Below are 6,426 nucleotides of genomic sequence, written 5' to 3'. Positions count from 1 at the left end.
GGTGAACTAGTTTACTACTTTTTCTACTTTTACCTGAGCTTAAAATGATCAAAGAACATTTTGGATGTGTGTAGGGAAACCACATGATGTGCTGGTGGCTGCTTTTTTTCAACTACCATTTCAGCGAAGAGTATGATATTGGTAGCAAATTTAACTTATACAGATTTATACTGAGAGTACTTTACACAGCTTTTCCATATCTTCTAAATATTTCAATTAATTTAATTATAAACTGACAGCTTATAAACCACTATGAAGAAATTTTTTCCCCATTGGACTTCAAACAGTTTATATATGGCATTATGCCATTTATATATGGCATTATGTAAAATATCATTTTGAGAGCACAATTTTTATTCTACTACAGAATATTTATCAGACACTTGACACAAAACTACAAAACATAGACTTATAGTGTTCTTCTTCCTGCTGATTACAAAAATAGTTACGAATTCAAGTCTTACAGTGGTCAGAACAGGATCTCTGAATGAGATGGAAATCAAAGTAATATTTACCAAGTATCATACGATGTACATATACATACATACATGAAAACTTAACAGGAGGATAAACATCAGTGAGGCGGAAGAGCACAAAAAAATCCTTTTGCTTAAAGCCTCAAAAACAGAACTTCTAGCCAGCTGTCAGTGATAAATCCTGCCTCACTAATCAATAGGGTTTTTTCTCACTGATTTCACTACAATGAAGTTTTCACCTCTGAACTGAAATACTGTGAACTCCTTTTCATTTTCTGCCTCCCCTTTAAAAGAAAAAATCCCTACTTATATGATACCTGCTGAAATGGCTGCAGATCAGATGCCCTAAGGAACATAAGGAAATACAAATAAAAAATTAATCAGATTTATTAATTTGTTTTTTACAAAAAGTTCCAGTTACTTAAAAGACTAATCTTTCTCTTTTACATACTTAAACTTATGGGACAACTTCTCTGGTTCCAGGGTTAATTGGTTATTTGGATGTGCACACAGCAACCTCCCAACACCCTCAGAAACAAGACAGTGAAGGTATCTAGTTTCTTTCAAACTGATCTGTATGCAGAAATAAAGAGAAACAATACACAATAATTTATTTTTATGAATGTCAGGAATGACAGTGCACTTTAATTTTGTATCCAGCTCAAATTATATCTGAGCCAAATATTTCATTTTAAGAGTCCTGTTAAATCTTTTCAAAGGCCTTGTTTTATGTGTTCATGAAATAACTCACTATTTTTTAGCTTTCAGGAATGGTAATTGCTGTAAATCTTGTAAATTAGCATGAGTAGTATCAGCAAGACATTCTGTTAAAATTCATCTACATTGTTGTTGGAATATTTATTAGGTACTAAAATATTTAAAAGAAACCTACAACCACTACAATTCAAATTATATTTCACCTAAAAAAGCCTTTGTTATAGCACTTAGTATGATTGTTTTGTCCCTGTATAAGAAAGCAGTATCTAATCCATCTCCTAATCTTGAGCAGAAAAAATTCTTTTCGTTAGAGATCTGAATGAAATCATTATATTAACTGGATATTCCCTATTGTGTTTTATCAGTTTGCACAACTAAATTGTACTGCTCATTGCAGTAATTGACATTTTCAACATTTGCGCATACAGTAGAAGTGTTAGCACCATTTATAAACTAGTTAGCTCTTGATGGATTAGTGACCTTTAGAGGTCCTTCAGCCCTGGAGCAGCTGGAGAGACTACCTCCTCTATTTTCTCATTATCATCACCTACTTTCCAGCATCCCTTTTGTGTTAGCATCTCATAACTTGTTCTGGCCTAACCAAGTTAGCTGACACTTATTATTCGAATTTTTAACATGCACCTCACTCATTCCTCACTTCCCCCTTTGCCCCTCTTAAAACGCATTTGTATTCTCTGCTCCACCTGATGGTCACAAGTGTCAAGGCTTTCTGCTTGTACTGCAGCATCAACTCTGGCTCAGCACAATGGCAATGCAACAGCTTCTCATGCCAACTGAACACTGGGAACACACAAACCAGATCAGTTATCCCATCACATTTAGTATCTATCATAAACTCCTAAGTAATTCAGCTAACACAGGGGATTCTGACAGGTTTCTCTGTAGAAGAGACCATACACCAATTCCTTCGTATATTAGAAGACATTACCATATAAAGACCAACCTCTCACATGCTGGGTTTTTCCTCCTCTATGAGAAAGTGACTTGAAAATTCTCAAGAGCCATACATACAGATCTGATCTCTTCTGTTTGTTTTCCAAACAAATATATAGCCTACGAAAGTGAAGAAACTAACATAATTTGGGTTGGTGCAAGTAAAATCATTGACATAATACATATGAATCTGTGGCTTTCACCCTGTTTCTATTTGCAGCTGGTTTAGGACCAAAACCCACAGAAAACAGTGCTGACTAAAGATAACTCAAGTAACAACCGTTCATTTTTAGGATGGGGAGCATTTCAAACTCATCTGCCCAGAGGAGAATGAAATGAACTTCTCACATCTCTTCAGTGTTAAGAAGGTAGGATATAAGCACTTTGCAAAGAGAAAACAATCACCGCACTGCCCATCTTTTGTGTGAGGAAGGAAAAAAATTCATAATTTTTAAAGGGACAAGATATGCTCTGTATTTGCTTCTGATTATCCTCACTCTAAGTCAAATATTAAGATGAAAACAGAAATATTGCAAGGCTCTAAAAATTCTTTCTGAATTTTTCTTCCATCAGTATGGGAACTTTCAAATAAACACAGACCGCCCCTGACATTTATTAGTCATTTATATCTACCTACAGTATTTCTTCAAACAATTCTTTCATTGAATTGAGGCCCAGAGTAATTTTTTTTCCCCAACTTTTAATTCATATCTTTTCTAGACATTAGATTTCCTCCACTTTTACCTAACATCCACAGAAAGAGGAGGAAAATGTACTTACTTTTAGAACTCTTCCTGCTATCTAGGAGCTCTCATTTTTCTGGAGAAGTAGACAACATTCTGTCCCTGTTTTTAAACAGAAAAAATAATGTATACAGTTTAGCCCCAAACCTGCAATTTTACCATTATTTACTTCTACCATTCCAGGCTTACATTTGAGTCTCTGACCCATTGTATAAGATGTTTCTTTTTCAATTATTTGCACCATCCTTAAAGTTTTAGTGTTTGACTTAAAAAAAAAACAAAAAACAAAAAACAAACAAACAAAAAAAAAAACAACAAACAAAAAGAAACAACAAAAAAGAAAACAACCAAGCAACCCTGGAAGTCTTAATGTTGCAAGACACTTAGTGCTACTTCACAGGGAAGTACAGCTGTCAAAATGCTCTGCCATAAGCTGCTACTTTCAATGTAGCTCTGAGGTTATAATCACAAGGATCTTTCTACATGCACATCTCTGCAGGCACAATAGGTCCTGCTGGAAGTCTTTTCTCTTCTGGTTGACATGGCTGTAAAGCAAAGCCATTTTTGCAGACCTTAAAACATGTCATCTTGAATTAAAATGGAACTAAGCCAAACTAAACCAGTTCCTGTCATGTAACATTCACTTTTCATTTCTTCCCTAGAAAGGCAAAGAGACAGCACAAAGTCTTCATTCTGAGATGCTCTGCTATCTAAAATATTGATGCACAATTTCATTTCAAACAAGAAAAAAAACTTACCAGTATGGAAGTATGAGTGAGATATTTCAAACATTTTCCCAGGAAAATTCTCTAGCTAGTTTCAGCAAAGAAATACTTTCTTACGAAGAAAGATTCTGACAGGAAATATCCAAGTCGCTGTCCTGGCTGGTTATGTTTTTTACAGCCCCATCCAATCATACAGTACATATATAGATTTAGATAAACACCCACTAGCATACTTCATTTAATTTGTCATCCCTTTACACATAGATGTAAGATGTTCCTTCTGTCTCCTATACTGCCTGACCTATCTTTTGGATTTATTCATAACATTCCCATGCCCTTAACCATTCCAGGCAGATGTGGACAACCACACTACCAGCACAAAACTGAGGCTGAAGCCAAGTGAGATAGGCTCAACACCAGTATCAGGGTAGCAAGAAACCAAACCACTAATTTTGCTACAGGGTATGAGAAGAACGTACTCTGTAGCAGGAACACCATTTACTGACCTACACAAAAAAAAAAAAAAAGGGCTTGGAGCAAACTCACAAAAAAAGCAATTACAAACTTAAAACTGCAGTTACAGCCAAGCAGTACACCAAGCAGTGGCCAGCTGGTAAAGCCTCCTCACATATTGCAAGTTTGGAAAAAAGGTCTACAGGATGCTACTCATCTGTTCAGGTTTATTCCAATACATCAGTCTCTAAATAAAGGATGGTCAGTTCCAGGGCTAAAACTGAAAGTATAGTCTCAAAGATGGTCATTTAACTACCATGTCAAACCTGTAGAGTCCTGGCCTGACTGACAAGTCTCAAATATTAGAACAATCCTGGTCCCACTGAAATCAATGCAAAAATTTTGAAAGTTGTTGGTGGTTTTAAGCTTCAGATTACTTCTATGAGCTCTAACTACCTATTCGGCACTGCATAAAGACTCTACACTTCCCAGTATTCTTCACATTTTACTGAAACACAAAGTTCTGAGACAAGACTATAAAAGAAATATTCCGTGTTAAGAAAAAAAGTTACTTATTTATTGCTTCATCTATTTTGTGTGCCACTATAGTGACAACCCAAGTCCTGCACAGCAGAACACATGATAATGACAGTCTCATGTCAACCACTATCAGTTATGACCTTCCTCATAAAGTACCTGTACCTTTGGAAGTCCTGACGGTAAGGTGCATACACTAAACTAAATAACCAGGACATACATTTGTTATCAGAGTACCATAATCATTGAAAGCATGTTAATAGACATTTTGCACCATACCACATAGCACGTATAGGTTCTCTGTTTGCTTACATGCACACAGACAAACAGTTGACTCTTGCTCCTCTTCAATGAGATCCAGTGACTAGAAACAAGAACAATTCATTGTCTTCTGACATACTATCATTTAAATCTCCTCAACTAAATTAAGGTTATAAAATGTCTGTAGGCAAACAGAAATGTAGCCAGAAAGTATAACATATCACTAGAAATTCTGTCATGGGTTTATTTAATTTATTTATTTATTTACAATTTCTCTGAAAAAGAGAATCACCAGAATACATTGCTGAGGGCAGTTTTTACTCAGAGGAAGGAATAATGCGTAGTAGGAGTGACAAAGAAAGGCTCTAAACATCAGCAGAACACTCTCTGCACCTGTGTTTTCTGCAGCAGTCTTGTGGCCAATTTCTGAATAATCCCTGCACCACTCAGTCCGAGACTTGACAAGACTCACTACAAAGATCACACAGGCACAATACCAAGAAAAATAATAAGCTCATTTGTCTTGTTGGTCAAAGAGTATAAATTCATACAGACAGCAGCTGCTGCTGACCCCTTCAAATCTAAATCACAGATTAAATTCAGATCCAGACTTTGTCTTATGAACTCATCTTTCTTTCCTTGCCATAAATTCAAATGTAAAACGAAAACTGCCCCAGATTTTTGCTTTATGTGGAATGAAGATGCCTCACAAGGAAAGCCTCCTAAGGCTGAGGCCACTATGGGACTCCTGAGCAAGGGATCTAAAATTTCCTTTAAAGTACAGGACCATGTAATCTTCTTCAGTGATCAGCTGATTTGAACCCAGGCCTAGTTCTGAGAGAACAGTTGTGTAATCTTGGCTCAAGCTTCTGAAAAAAAAAAAAAGGTAGTGTCAGAAAACGCTATAGAAAGTCCATAAACTAAAGCCATGAAAAATAAGGAAGGCAGAATCGCAGAGAATGGTAGGATTGTTAAGAACACTTAGCAGACCAAGATTTCAAGAGGATAAAGACTTCCACAAAAATATTCTGTCAAAAACACTAATAACTACAAACTATCGTAAGTACACATTATCATTATCACATGTATCACCAACACAAGTATGCCTCTGCACAACATCCAAGACACTAGCTTCCTGTTTAAATGCTCTACTAAAAGAAGAGAGCAACAGATGTGAAAAAATATTTATGCTTTCAACAAATATAACAGTCTCAGTAGGAAGCAAAAGAACAAACACAACAATAAGCACAGTAAACAAAAACTGAAAGTGTTTATTATATTGTCACTTGTAATTACAGGAGATTTAATAGATATTTCCTTATAACAGTCATGTGTCCTTTGGAGACTGGGATGACAGAACAATGCATTACTATCTTTTTTTTTATTTAGACATCATATCATATGCATCAGATCCAAACACGGGCTTACTTGTAAAGCCCATCCCAGTTTGGAAAGCACTTCAGCATATATTTGAGTACCATGCAGTACCATGCATTTGTACACCAAAAGAGCCTTGCTGAATCCAATCTTGAAGGTAGCACAGAACACAAGCTGACACTG

This window comes from Leptosomus discolor, chromosome Z (assembly GCF_034619465.1).
Source record: "Leptosomus discolor isolate bLepDis1 chromosome Z, bLepDis1.hap2, whole genome shotgun sequence".
Lineage (NCBI taxonomy): Eukaryota > Metazoa > Chordata > Aves > Leptosomiformes > Leptosomidae > Leptosomus > Leptosomus discolor.
The sequence above is the reverse complement of the archived record's forward strand: the minus strand, read 5'-3'. Positions refer to the sequence as shown.